Source organism: Scyliorhinus torazame, chromosome 30, assembly GCF_047496885.1.
Source record: "Scyliorhinus torazame isolate Kashiwa2021f chromosome 30, sScyTor2.1, whole genome shotgun sequence".
NCBI lineage: Eukaryota > Metazoa > Chordata > Chondrichthyes > Carcharhiniformes > Scyliorhinidae > Scyliorhinus > Scyliorhinus torazame.
Genome location: NC_092736.1, coordinates 4,907,854 through 4,922,111, shown reverse-complemented (window position 1 = coordinate 4,922,111; position 14,258 = coordinate 4,907,854). Strand labels below are relative to the sequence as shown.

Sequence of the window (14,258 nt, the reverse complement as noted above, 5' to 3'; positions counted from 1 at the left end):
GCCACGGTGCCATGAGCCTGGCTACTACTGCCTTCCTCTGCTGAGTCATCTCCCCCAACAGTATCCAAAACGGTATACCTGTTTTGGAGGGAGATGACCACAGTGGACACCTGCACTGCCTTCCTGCTCTTTCTCTGCCTTTTGGCCACCCATTTCCTGTCTCCCATCACTCGTGGATGCTCCAAAGTGAGTCCATCCGCAGCTCCAGAGCCGTCATGCGGTCTAACAGGAGTTGCAGCTGGACACTTCCCGCACATGAAGGAGTCAGGGGCATCGGCCGCGTCCCTGAACTCCCACATTGAGCATGAGGAGCATAACACGGGTCTGGGATCTCCTGCCATTTTTACACTTTACCTTAACTGATTACAAATATATCAAATAATGAATAAGTGAAAGGAATAAGGATTTTACTTACCAATCACAATACTTACCAACCCACGAAGAGTTGAATTTCTCCCAGCTACTTACCTTCCCGACATACCCCTGGCCACTGCTCCCGCCAAAAATCTAAAGGCCGCTTCTCCTGCAAGGTAAGTTATTAAAGTGTAAACTTTCCTTCCCGACAGATCCCTGGCCACTGCGCCCGCCGAAAATCTGAAGCTATAACTTGCGGATAAAAGAAAAAGAAAAGAGAGAGCTTACCTGATATTCACTCACCCCCTTAGGTTAGAGGAGGTGGAAGGGTGGGAGACACTACAAGTGTAGTGTCTCGGGTTTAGCAACTGCCCAACTTAAATAGAGGTAAAATTCAAACACTTAAGCAACTACCTGATTCCCAAGCTGCACTCCGGCTCCCTCTCTCTCTCCCGCTCCCGGAAATGAAGGCTGCTGGAACCTGGGGGCAAGTTTAACACCTACCTGAATCCCAAGCTGCACTTGCTGCGCTCCGGCTCTCTCTCCCATTCCCGAAAATGAAAGCCGCTGGAACCTGGGGGCAAGTTTAAACACCTACCTGAATCCCAAGCTGCACTCGCTGCGCTCTGGCTCTCTCTCTCTCCCGCTCCCGAAAATTAAGGCCGCTGGAACCTGGGGGCAAGTTTAAACACCTACCTGAATCCCAAGCTGCACTCGCTGCGCTCCGGTTCCCTCTCTCCCGCTCCTGAAAATGAAGGCCGCTAAAACCTGGGGGCAAGTTTAAACACCTACCTGAATCCCAAGCTGCACTCGCTGCGCTCCGGCTCCCTCTCCCGTTCCCAGAAATGAAGGCCGCTGGAACCTGGGGGCAAGTTTAAACACCTACCTGAATCCCAAGCTGCGCTCCGGCTCTCTCTCTCTCTCTCCCGCTCCCGGAAATGAAGGCCGCTGGAACCTGGGGGCAAGTTTAAACACCTACCTGAATCCCAAGCTGCGCTCGCTCTCTCTCTCCCGCTCCCGGAAAAGAAGGCTGCTGGAACCTGGGGGCAAGTTTAACACCTACCTGAATCCCAAGCTGCACTTGCTGCGCTCCGGCTCTCTCTCCCATTCCCGAAAATGAAAGCCGCTGGAACCTGGGGGCAAGTTTAAACACCTACCTGAATCCCAAGCTGCACTCGCTGCGCTCTGGCTCTCTCTCTCTCCCGCTCCCGAAAATTAAGGCCGCTGGAACCTGGGGGCAAGTTTAAACACCTACCTGAATCCCAAGCTGCACTCGCTGCGCTCCGGTTCCCTCTCTCCCGCTCCTGAAAATGAAGGCCGCTAAAACCTGGGGGCAAGTTTAAACACCTACCTGAATCCCAAGCTGCACTCGCTGCGCTCCGGCTCCCTCTCCCGTTCCCAGAAATGAAGGCCGCTGGAACCTGGGGGCAAGTTTAAACACCTACCTGAATCCCAAGCTGCGCTCCGGCTCTCTCTCTCTCTCTCCCGCTCCCGGAAATGAAGGCCGCTGGAACCTGGGGGCAAGTTTAAACACCTACCTGAATCCCAAGCTGCGCTCGCTCTCTCTCTCCCGCTCCCGGAAAAGAAGGCTGCTGGAACCTGGGGGCAAGTTTAACACCTACCTGAATCCCAAGCTGCACTTGCTGCGCTCCGGCTCTCTCTCCCATTCCCGAAAATGAAAGCCGCTGGAACCTGGGGGCAAGTTTAAACACCTACCTGAATCCCAAGCTGCACTCGCTGCGCTCTGGCTCTCTCTCTCTCCCGCTCCCGAAAATTAAGGCCGCTGGAACCTGGGGGCAAGTTTAAACACCTACCTGAATCCCAAGCTGCACTCGCTGCGCTCCGGTTCCCTCTCTCCCGCTCCTGAAAATGAAGGCCGCTAAAACCTGGGGGCAAGTTTAAACACCTACCTGAATCCCAAGCTGCACTCGCTGCGCTCCGGCTCCCTCTCCCGTTCCCAGAAATGAAGGCCGCTGGAACCTGGGGGCAAGTTTAAACACCTACCTGAATCCCAAGCTGCGCTCCGGCTCTCTCTCTCTCTCTCCCGCTCCCGGAAATGAAGGCCGCTGGAACCTGGGGGCAAGTTTAAACACCTACCTGAATCCCAAGCTGCACTCGCTGCGCTCTGGCTCTCTCTCTCTCCCGCTCCCGAAAATTAAGGCCGCTGGAACCTGGGGGCAAGTTTAAACACCTACCTGAATCCCAAGCTGCACTCGCTGCGCTCCGATTCCCTCTCTCCCGCTCCTGAAAATGAAGGCCGCTAAAACCTGGGGGCAAGTTTAAACACCTACCTGAATCCCAAGCTGCACTCGCTGCGCTCCGGCTCCCTCTCCCGTTCCCAGAAATGAAGGCCGCTGGAACCTGGGGGCAAGTTTAAACACCTACCTGAATCCCAAGCTGCGCTCCGGCTCTCTCTCTCTCTCTCCCGCTCCCGGAAATGAAGGCCGCTGGAACCTGGGGGCAAGTTTAAACACCTACCTGAATCCCAAGCTGCGCTCGCTCTCTCTCTCCCGCTCCCGGAAAAGAAGGCCGCTGGAATCTGGGGGAAAGTTTAAACACCTACCTGAATCCCAAGCTGCAATCGCTGCGCTCCGGCTCCCACTCCCGCTCCCGGAAATGAAGGCCGCTGGAAGCTGGGGGCAAGTTTAAACACTTCCTGAATCCCAAGCTGCACTCGCTGCGCTCCGGCTCCCTCTCTGCCGCTCCTGAAAATTAAGGCCGCTGGAATCTGGGGGCAAGTTTAAACACCTACCTGAATCCCAAGCTGCACTCGCTGCGCTCCGGCTCCCTCTCTCTCTCCCGCACCCGAAAATTAAGGCCGCTAAAACCTGGGGGCAAGTTTAAACACCTACCTGAATCCCAAGCTGCACTCGCTGCGCTCCGGCTCTCTCTCTCTCCTGCTCCCGGAAATGAAGGCCGCTGGAACCTGGGGGCAAGTTTAAACACCTACCTGAATCCCAAGCTGCGCTCCGGCTCTCTCACTCTCTCTCTCCCGCTCCCGGAAATGAAGGCCGCTGTAACCTGGGAGCAAGTTTAAACACCTACCTGAATCCCAAGCTGCACTCGCTGCGCTCCGGCTCCCCCTCCCGTTCCCAGAAATGAAGGCCGCTGGAACCTGGGGGCAAGTTTAAACACCTACCTGAATCCCAAGCAGCGCTCCGGCTCTCTCTCTCTCTCTCTCCGGCTCCCGGAAATGAAGGCCGCTGGAACCTGGGGGCAAGTTTAAACACCTACCTGAATCCCAAGCTGCGCTCGCTCTCTCTCTCCCGCTCCCGGAAATGAAGGCCGCTGGAACCTGGGGGCAAGTTTAAACACCTACCTGAATCCCAAGCTGCACTCGCTGCGCTCCGGCTCCCTCTCTCTCTCCCGGAAATGAAGGCTGCTGGAACCTGGGGGCAAGTTTAAACACCTACCTGAATCCCAAGCTGCACTTGCTGCGCTCCGGCTCCCTCTCCCGTTCCCAGAAATGAAGGCCGCTGGAACCTGGGGGCAAGTCTAAACACCTACCTGAATCCCAAGCTGCAATCGCTGCGCTCCGGCTCCCACTCCCGCTCCTGGAAATGAAGGCCGCTGGAAGCTGGGGGCAAGTTTAAACACTTCCTGAATCCCAAGCTGCACTAGCTGCGCTCCGGCTCCCTCTCTCTCTGCCGCTCCTGAAAATTAAGGCCGCTGGAATCTGGGGGCAAGTTTAAACACCTACCTGAATCCCAAGCTGCACTCGCTGCGCTCCGGCTCCCTCTCTCTCTCCCGCTCCCGAAAATTAAGGCCGCTAAAACCTGGGGGCAAGTTTAAACACCTACCTGAATCCCAAGCTGCACTCGCTGCGCTCCGGCTCTCTCTCTCTCTCCTGCTCCCGGAAATGAAGGCCGCTGGAACCTGGGGGCAAGTTTAAACACCTACCTGAATCCCAAGCTGCGCTCCGGCTCTCTCTCTCTCTCTCTCCCGCTCCCGGAAATGAAGGCCGCTGTAACCTGGGAGCAAGTTTAAACACCTACCTGAATCCTAAACTGCACTCGCTGCGCTCTGGCTCTCTCTCCCGCTCCCGAAAATGAAGGCCCCCGTAAGATGGGGATAGATCGGGGGTGGGCAGGAAAAGCAGCTCGCTGCAGTTTGCGCCTCCAACAGCCTTCAAACCTACTGGTGGAAGAAGAGTAAAATCCAGCTTGATGATTTTAATTTGGGATTCAGAACTATTGTATGAAAAATTAAAGTTGGAGGGTATGAATTAATCCAAAATTTCAGCTGTTGGGCAGTTTCTAGATTACATAACTAATTTCAAATCCTTCCCAAAATGCAGCGGTCTGAAATTTCATATCCTGTTTCGTCAATACTTAACTGTTTGTGAATAGGGCAATGTATTTGCTGCCACTCTTGTTGCAAGCTTTGTGAATGGTACTTGGACTGATTCTTTTGCACAAGAAAGTTCCATTCCTAAATCTTTAAAAAGTAACATTACTAAATTATTTTTTGTGAGGAGAGGATGAGAGAAGTGTAGGGTTTGCTGGTGGGCTGTTCAATCTTTGTGTACTGTCAGTGTGTGAAAGTCTAGCAGCCATCCAACTGTTGGAATGCAGCAAATATCCCAGATTCCAGAAAGGAAATTATTTATTTTATTAGTAAAGTATATTTAAGATTACAGACATTTTTTTGTTTTTTTTGGATAACTTTTTTTAGTTTTGGGGACTGCTTCGGATGTAAAGGTCATTAACAATGTCAGAGTTGGATGATTGTTCTTTGCTTATTTGACTTTAATCTGCAATGTCGTAAAGGTGGATGGACTGTATCTTTCTCATTCTGGTTAGCTGGTGCCAAACAGTACTGTTCACATGGCATGACTAAATGCAGGAGCTCTGAAATAGTCCAGGGTGCAGAAGGTCGATCATGTTTCTCTAGCATTGGCCCTACTGCATGGAGTAGCATGTGTGGTGATTAACAGGATGATGTCAATTTTAGACTATTCATAGAGAACATAGAACATACAGTGCAGAAGGAGGCCATTCGGCCCATCGAGTCTGCACCGACCCACTTAAGCCCTCACTTCCACCCTATCCCCATAACCCTAACCCCTCCTAACCTTTTTGGTTACGAAGGGCAATTTATCATGGCCAATCCACCTAACCTGCACGTCTTTGAAATGAAATGAAATGAAATGAAAATCGCTTATTGTCACAAGTAGGCTTCAAATGAAGTTACTGTGAAAAGCCCCTAGTTGCCACATTCCTGTGGAAGGAAACCGGAGCACCCGGAGGAAACCCATGCAGACACTGGGAGAACATGCAGACTCCGCACAGACAGTGACCCAGCAGGGAATCGAACCTGGGACCCTGGCGCTGTGAAGCCACAGTGCTATCCACTTGTGCTACCGTGCTGCACAATTCTTGGTCATTGTGCAGGGGAGCCTAAATTTTCCGAACAGTTGAGAATATTGTGATTTTTGTTGACAGCTTCAGTGCTGCCAAGGAATATTGGAGTTCTTTGTGCGGGTGAAGCTTTCCCAAAACCCTTGTGCAGACAGTCACCAATCAATATTACATGCGGTGCCATGTGATGAAATTATACCAGAATTCTTTGTTTTAATGCGCACCAGAATATAAACCATGGTATTAATTTTATCTTCTCTGTTGCTTCATCGTAAAACTCTAATATTTTCTGCATTGTTTGAAATACTCAATATTTGAATTACCCTCGTTCTGGCGTCTTTTTCCCTTTCCCCATTAATAGTTTCAGTTTTGTTGAGAACTGTCCTTTATGCAATTTATGCAAAACAGTACCTCATCAATATGATAATTACAAGCCAAGCCAGACTGCAAAACCTGTAAAACAAAAAAAGCACTGGACCACATGAGGAGAGTTACAACCAATGTTTGATGTTGCTCTAACAATTGGATGCACATCACAAATACTTTTCCATTCAATGGGTTTTCTAGCTCAGGTGACTAAAGACAATTGCAGGGAACCTTTGCACTGTGGCAAATGTTTCATTATGCACACAACTATTATAAATCAAATGAATTTAAATTGACTTCATTACTTCCCCCCCAAAAAAAAATTCTTGTGCTTAGTGACTCCTGATTAATTGCTTGGCATCACCACCATGTCTGACTTTGAGAAAGGTCAATTGAAATAAATGGTTGAAATCACACATTTAGTGAAAAAATCTTCAGTTAAAAATGGACCTTTGCTGTTCAAGTATGTGATTTTCTGGTTCAGTTATTTCCCCTTGATTTGCTCTTCTACACACACACGCACACACACTCTCAGTACCTCTCTAGATTATATCTAGCAAAACATGTAATGTTTGACAAAACGTATAATGAGCCCTCTCATTCTTTCACATCACAACAGACTCCTTTGAGATGTAACAAGCAAGGGGGGATAAAGGTGAATCAGTAGATGTGCTTTTCCAAAAGGAAATCGACAATGTGTCGCATAAAAGGTAACTATGAGGGGTGGCTCGGTGGTGTAGTAGTTAGCACTGCTGCCTCACGCGCTGAGGACCCGGGTCCGATGCTGGCCCTGGGTCACTCTCTGTGTGGAGTTTGCACATTCTCCCCGTGTCTGCGTGGGTTTCACCCCCATAACCCAGAGATGTGCAGGTTAGGTGGATTGGCCACGCTAAATTGCCCCTTAATTGGGAAAAAAAAAAATTGGGTACTCTAAATTAAAAAATATATAACTGGAATTCAAAGTCTAATGATGACCATGAAACCATTGTCGATTGTGTAAAAACGCATCTGATTCACTAATGTCCTTTAGGGAAGGAAATCTGCTATCTTTACCTGGTCTGGCCTACATGTTACGCCAGACCCACAGCAATGTGGTTGAGTCTTAAATGCCTGGTGAAATGGCCTAGCAGGCCATTCGTTGTATTCAACAAAAACATAAAAAGGAGATTCAATGGTTAGGGGAATAGATAGGAGATTCTGTGGTCGCGAGCGAGACTCCCGGAAGGTATGTTGCCTCCCGGGTGCCAGGGCCAGGGATGTCTCGGATCGTGTCTTCAGGATCCTTAAGGGGGAGGGTGAGCAGCCAGAAGTCGTGGTGCACATTGGTACCAACGACGTAGGTATGAAAAGGGGTGTGGAGGTAATAAATGAGTTTAGGGAGTTAGGCTGGAAGTTAAAAGCCAGGACAGACAGAGTTGTCATCTCTGGTTTGTTGCCGGTGCCACGTGATAGCGAGGCTAGGAATAGGGAGAGAGTGCAGCTGAACACGTGGCTGCAGGAATGGTGTAGGAGGGAGGGGTTCAGGTATTTGGATAATTGGAGCGCATTCTGGGGAAGGTGGGACCTGTACAAGCAGGACGGGTTGCATCTGAACCAGAGGGGCACCAATATCCTGGGAGGGAGGTTTTCTAGTACTCTTCGGGAGGGTTTAAACTAATTTGGCAGGGGAATGGGAACCGGATTTGTAGTCCAGCAACTAAGGTAGCCGATATTCAGGACGCCAAAGCGTGTAATGAGGCAGTGGGGAAGGGAACACTGACAAAGGAGAGTACTTGCAGGCACGGAGATGGGTTGAAGTGTGTATACTTCAACGCAAGAAGCATCAGGAATAAGGTGGGTCAACTTAAGGCATGGATCGGCACTTGGGACTACGATGTGGTGGCCATCACGGAAACTTGGATAGACGAGGGGCAGAAATGGTTGTTGGAGGTCCCTGGTTATAGATGTTTCAATAAGATTAGGGAGGGTGGTAAAAGGTGGGGGGGGGGTGGCGTTATTAATTAGAGATAGTATAACAGCTGCAGAAAGGCAGTTCGAGGAGTATCAGCCTACTGAGGTAGTATGGGTTGAAGTCAGAAATAGGAAAGGAGCAGTCACCTTGTTAGGAGTTTTCTATAGGCCCCCCAATAGTAGCAGAGATGTGGAGGAACAGATTGGGAAACAGATTTTGGAAAGGTGCAGAAGTCACAGGGTAGTAGTCATGGGTGACTTCAACTTCCCAAACATTGAGTGGAAACTCTTTAGATCAAATAGTTTGGATGGGGTGGTGTTTGTGCAGTGTGTCCAGGAAGCTTTTCTAACACAGTATGTAGATTGTCTGACCAGAGGAGGGGCAATATTGGATTTAGTACTTGGTAATGAACCAGGGCAAGTGATAGATTTGTTAGTGGGGGAGCATTTTGGAGGTAGTGACCACAATTCTGTGACTTTCACTTTAGTAATGGAGAGGGATAGGTGCGTGCAACAGGGCAAGGTTTACATATGGGGGAAGGGTAAATACGATGTTGTCAGACAAGAATTGAAGTGCATAAGTTGGGAACATAGGCTGTCAGGGAAGGACGCAAGTGAAATGTGGAACTTGTTCAAGGAACAGGTACTACGTGTCCTTGATATGTTTGTCCCTGTCAGGCAGGGAAGAGATGGTCGAGTGAGGGAACCATGGTTGACGAGAGAGGTTGAATGTCTTGTTAAGAGGAAAAAGGAGACTTATGTAAGGCTGAGGAAACAAGGTTCCGACAGGGCGTTGGAGGGATACAAGATAGCCAGGAGGGAACTGAAGAAAGGGATTAGGAGAGCTAAGAGAGGGCATGAACAATCTTTGGCGGGTAGGATCAAGGAAAACCCCAAGGCCTTTTACACGTATGTGAGAAATATGAGAATGACTAGAGCGAGGGTAGGTCCGATCAAGGACAGTAGCGGGAGATTGTGCATTGAACAAAGAACAAAGAACAAAGAAATGTACAGCACAGGAACAGGCCCTTCGGCCCTCCAAGCCCGTGCCGACCATACTGCCCGACTAAACTACAATCTTCTACACTTCCTGGGTCCGTATCCTTCTATTCCCATCCTATTCATATATTTGTCAAGATGCCCCTTAAATGTCCCTATCGTCCCTGCCTCCACTACCTCCTCCGGTAGTGAGTTCCAGGCACCCACTACCCTCTGCGTAAAAAACTTGCCTCGTACATCTACTCTAAACTTTGCCCCTCTCACCTTAAACCTATGCCCCCTAGTAATTGACCCCTCTACCCTGGGGAAAAGCCTCTGACTATCCACTCTGTCTATGCCCCTCATAATTTTGTATACCTCTATCAGGTCGCCCCTCAACCTCCTTCGTTCCAGTGAGAACAAACCAAGTTTATTCAATCGCTCCTCATAGCTTATGCCCTCCATACCAGGCAACATTCTGGTAAATCTCTTCTGCACCCTCTCTAAAGCCTCCACATCCTTCTGGTAGTGTGGCGACCAGAATTGAACACTATACTCCAAGTGTGGCCTAACTAAGGTTCTATACAGCTGCAACATGACTTGCCAATTCTTATACTCAATGCCCCGGCCAATGAAGGCAAGCATGCCGTATGCCTTCTTGACTACCTTCTCCACCTGTGTAGCCCCTTTCAGTGATCTGTGGACCTGTACTCCTAGATCTCTTTGACTTTCAATACTCTTGAGGGTTCTACCATTCACTGTATATTCCCTACCTGCATTAGCCCTTCCAAAATGCATTACCTCACATTTGTCCAGGTTAAACTCCATCTGCCATCTCTCCGCCCAAGTCTCCAGACAATCTAAATCCTGCTGTATCCTCAGACAGTCCTCATCGCTATCCGCAATTCCACCAACCTTTGTGTCGTCTGCAAACTTACTAATCAGACCAGTTACATTTTCCTCCAAATCATTTATATATACTACAAAGAGCAAAGGTCCCAGCACTGATCCCTGTGGAACACCACTGGTCACAGCCCTCCAATTAGAAAAGCATCCCTCCATTGCTACCCTCTGCCTTCTATGGCCTAGCCAGTTCTGTATCCACCTTGCCAGTTCACCCCTGATCCCGTGTGACTTCACCTTTTGTACTAGTCTACCATGAGGGACCTTGTCAAAGGCCTTACTGAAGTCCATATAGACAACATCTACTGCCCTACCTGCATCAATCATCATTGAGTCTGATGAGATAGGAGAGGTCTTGAACGAGTACGTTTCTTCTGTATTTACAAATGAGAGGGGCCATATTGTTGGAGAGGACAGTGTGAAACAGACTGGTAAGCTCGAGGAAATACTTGTTAGGAAGGAAGATGTGTTGGGCATTTTGAAAAACCTGAGGATAGACAAGTCCCCCAGGCCTGACGGGATATATCCAAGGATTCTATGGGAAGCAAGAGATGAAATTGCAGAGCCGTTGGCAATGATCTTTTCGTCCTCACTGTCAACAGGAGTGGTACCAGGGGATTGGAGAGTGGCGAATGTCGTGCCCCTGTTCAAAAAAGGGAATAGGCATAACCCTGGGAATTACAGGCCAGTTAGTCTTACTTCGGTGGTAGGCAAAGTCATGGAAAGGGTACTGAAGGATAGGATTTCTGAGCATCTGGAAAGACACTGCTTGATTAGGGATAGTCAGCACGGATTTGTGAGGGGTAGGTCTTGCCTTACAAGTCTTATTGAATTCTTTGAGGAGGTGACCAAGCATGTGGATGAAGGTAAAGCAGTGGATGTAGTGTACATGGATTTTAGTAAGGCATTTGATCAGGTTCCCCATGGTAGGCTTCTGCAGAAAGTAAGGAGGCATGGGATAGTGGGAAATTTGGCCAGTTGGATAACAAACTGGCTAACCGATAGAAGTCAGAGAGTGGTGGTGGATGGCAAATATTCAGCCTGGATCCCAGTTACCAGTGGCGTACCGCAGGGATCAGTTCTGGGTCCTCTGCTGTTTGTGATTTTCATTAATGACTTGGATGAGGGAGTTGAAGGGTGGGTCAGTAAATTTGCGGACGGTACGAAGATTGGTGGAGTTGTGGATAGTGAGGAGGGCTGTTGTCGGCTGCAAAGAGACATAGATAGGATGCAGAGCTGGGCTGAGAACTGGCAGATGGAGTTTAACCCTGAAAAGTGTGAGGTTGTCCATTTTGGAAGGACAAATATGAATGCAGAATACAGGGTTAACGTTAGGGTTCTTATCAATGTGGAGGAGCAGAGAGATCTTGGGGTCTATGTTCATACATCTTTGAAAGTTGCCATTCAAGTGGATAGAGCTGTGAAGAAGGCCTATGGTGTGCTAGCGTTCATTAACAGAGGGATTGAATTTAAGAGCCGTGAGGTGATGATGCAGCTGTACAAAACTTTTGTAAGGCCACATTTGAGTACTGTGTACAGTTCTGGTCGCCTCATTTTAGGAAGGATGTGGAAGCTTTGGAAAAGGTGCAAAGGAGATTCACCAGGATGTTGCCTGGAATGGAGAGTAGGTCTTACGAGGAAAGGTTGAGGGTGCTAGGCCTTTTCTCATTAGAACGTAGAAGGACGAGGGGCGACTTGATAGAGGTTTATAAGATGATCAGGGGAATAGATAGAGTAGACAGAGACTTTTTCCCCGGGTGGAACAAACCATTTCAAGGGGACATAAATTTAAGGTGAATGGTGGAAGATATCGGGGGGATGTCAGAGGTAGGTTCTTTACCCAGAGAGTACTGGGGGCATGGAATGCACTGCCTGTGGAAGTAGTTGAGTCGGAAACATTAGGGACCTTCAAGCAGCTATTGGATAGGTACATGGATTACGGTAAAATGATATAGTGTAGATTTATTTGTCCTTAAGGGCAGCACGGTAGCATTGTGGATAGCACAATTGCTTCACAGCTCCAGGGTCCCAGGTTCGATTCCGGCTTGGGTCACTGCCTGTGCGGAGTCTGCATATCCTCCCCGTGTCTGCGTGGGTTTCCTCCGGGTGCTCCGGTTTCCTCCCACAGTCCAAAGATGTGCAGGTTCGGTGGATTGGCCATGATAAATTGTCCTTAGTGTCCAAAATTGCCCTTAGTGTTGGGTGGAGGTGTTGACTTTGGGTAGGGTGCTCTTTCCAAGAGCCGGTGCAGACTCAATGGGCCGAAGGGCCTACTTCTGCACTGTAAATTCATTGATAATCTATGATTAATCTAGGACAAAGGTTTGGCACAACATCGTGGGCCGACGGGCCTGTTCTGTGCTGTATTTTTCTATGTTCTAAGTTCTATGAAACTGGACAGACCACCCGGCATTGACTCAGGGACTGGAAACGACAACAGCAAACTCAGCCCGGTTGACCCTGCAAAGTCCTCTTTACTGACATCTGGGGGTTTGTGCCAAAGTTGGGAGAACAGTCTCACAGACGAGTCAAGCAACAACCTGACATAGTTATACTCACAGAATCATACCTTACAGACCATGTCCCAAACACCACTATCACAGTGGCTGCAGAATGGTGTACAGTCGGGTGGGAGTTGCCCTGGGAATCCTCAACATTGACTCTGGATCCCATGAAGTCTCATGTCTTCAGATCAAACATGGGCAAGTCAACCTCCTGCTGATTACCAAGTACCGGCCACCATCAGCTGATGAATCAGTACTCCTATTTGTTGAACGCCACTTGGAGGAAGCACTTAGGGTGGCAAGGGCACGGAATATGCTCCTAGGTGGGGGACCATCACTGACTGAAGAATGTTCTTACTATGGAAAGGTTTACCACGCTGAGTCCTGGGAAGGCGGTACTGTCATATGAGGAGAGACTAAGTTGATTAGGATTAGAGTTTAGAAGAGTGAGAGGTGATCTTATAAGTGAAAGGGGAAGGCTGGATCAGGATGTTAAACTTGATGACCGGTCATGATCATAATGAATTGTGGGACCGACTCGATGGGCCGAATGGCCTCCTCCTGCTTCTATTTTCAATGTATGTTTCTATGTAAAGGGGAGTGCAGCCTCTGGTCCTCCAGAACTGTGGCAATATTTACATTTAGTCTTTGGAATTCTCTTCCGCAACGAGGTTGGGCCATTGAATATGTTCAAGGCAGAGTTAAACATGTTTTAGATTGAGGGAGTCCGGAATTATGATGTACAGGCAAGAAAGTGGAGTTCAGGGCACAATTGGGTCAGCCACAATCTTACCGAATGCAAACCAATTTTGAAGTAATATTTTAAAATCTGGTTTACTTTTATGGTTTTATACTAATGAATTGTGTCTCTTTCCCTCCGTGTCTGCCAAGTCTGAGTAGTAACTTTTGAACTTTTTACATAGATTGAAACTGATATAATTCAATGCATTGCCTCAATGCCAACTTCAGATTCTCTTCGGGAGAAGAGCATGGTATTGACATTAGGAGTCATAACATTCTTTCAAAGCTGAGCTTAGACTAGTAAGTGAATCAAAGTATTCTTCAGAATACGTTTTAAAAGAAAAGTGCTTACCACATCTTCAGTAACTTTGGCAAAACGGTTTCTAATTTTGAAAGCTAATATAAACACCGTCTTATTTTTGAATTGGAATTTAATTTGTTTGTATTGGATTAGTTATTTTAATTGTGTTGCTTTTACCGTGATTTGTTCAGTTGATGATGAATGTGCTACAGCCAATCCTTCCACATTACCATGAGATTTAGTTTTGTCTGGCTGTGAGGAGGCAGTGGCATAGGGGCATTATCACTGGGCCAGTAATCCGAAGAACCATAATGCTCTGGGGACCCACGTTCAGTAACATTCAAATTCAATATATTGAAGAAAGTTGAATTCATTAAAATTAAAATAAAAGTCCGAATTCAATAAAATCTGGAATTTAAAAATGTCAAATGCTGACCATGAAACCATTGTTGTAAAAATGGTTGTACTGGAAGGAATTTGAAGAGATGAATTATATGCCTTATTAAAGCATATTTGACTACCTGGAAATATGTTAATACTAATGTGCCAAATAATCTGATACTTTCTATTATTTTTCTTGATATCTTTGTTTATTGTGCATTTACTGATGGTTGGCTTGGAGAAGTTGCTGATTCTAACTGCATCCTCAAGCAAGCTAAATGTGTACACTTGAACCGTGTGGGAAAGCAACTTCGTTCATCATGTTCTTCATGCTTTGGGGTGAACCTTCTAGCTCCAGCAGCATCAAGGACCGGAACTAATAGATCCAATAAGCATTAGTGGTGTCCAGCTTTAAAAGTG

General features: G+C 47.9%; 1 protein-coding gene across 10 annotated transcripts in view; it reads left to right on the top strand.

Annotated features, from left to right (window-relative positions):
- Nucleotides 1-14,258, top strand: part of myo9aa (myosin IXAa) — a 341,249-nt gene that overhangs the window by 47,876 nt on the left and 279,115 nt on the right. The gene's annotated exons all lie outside the window — the stretch shown is intronic.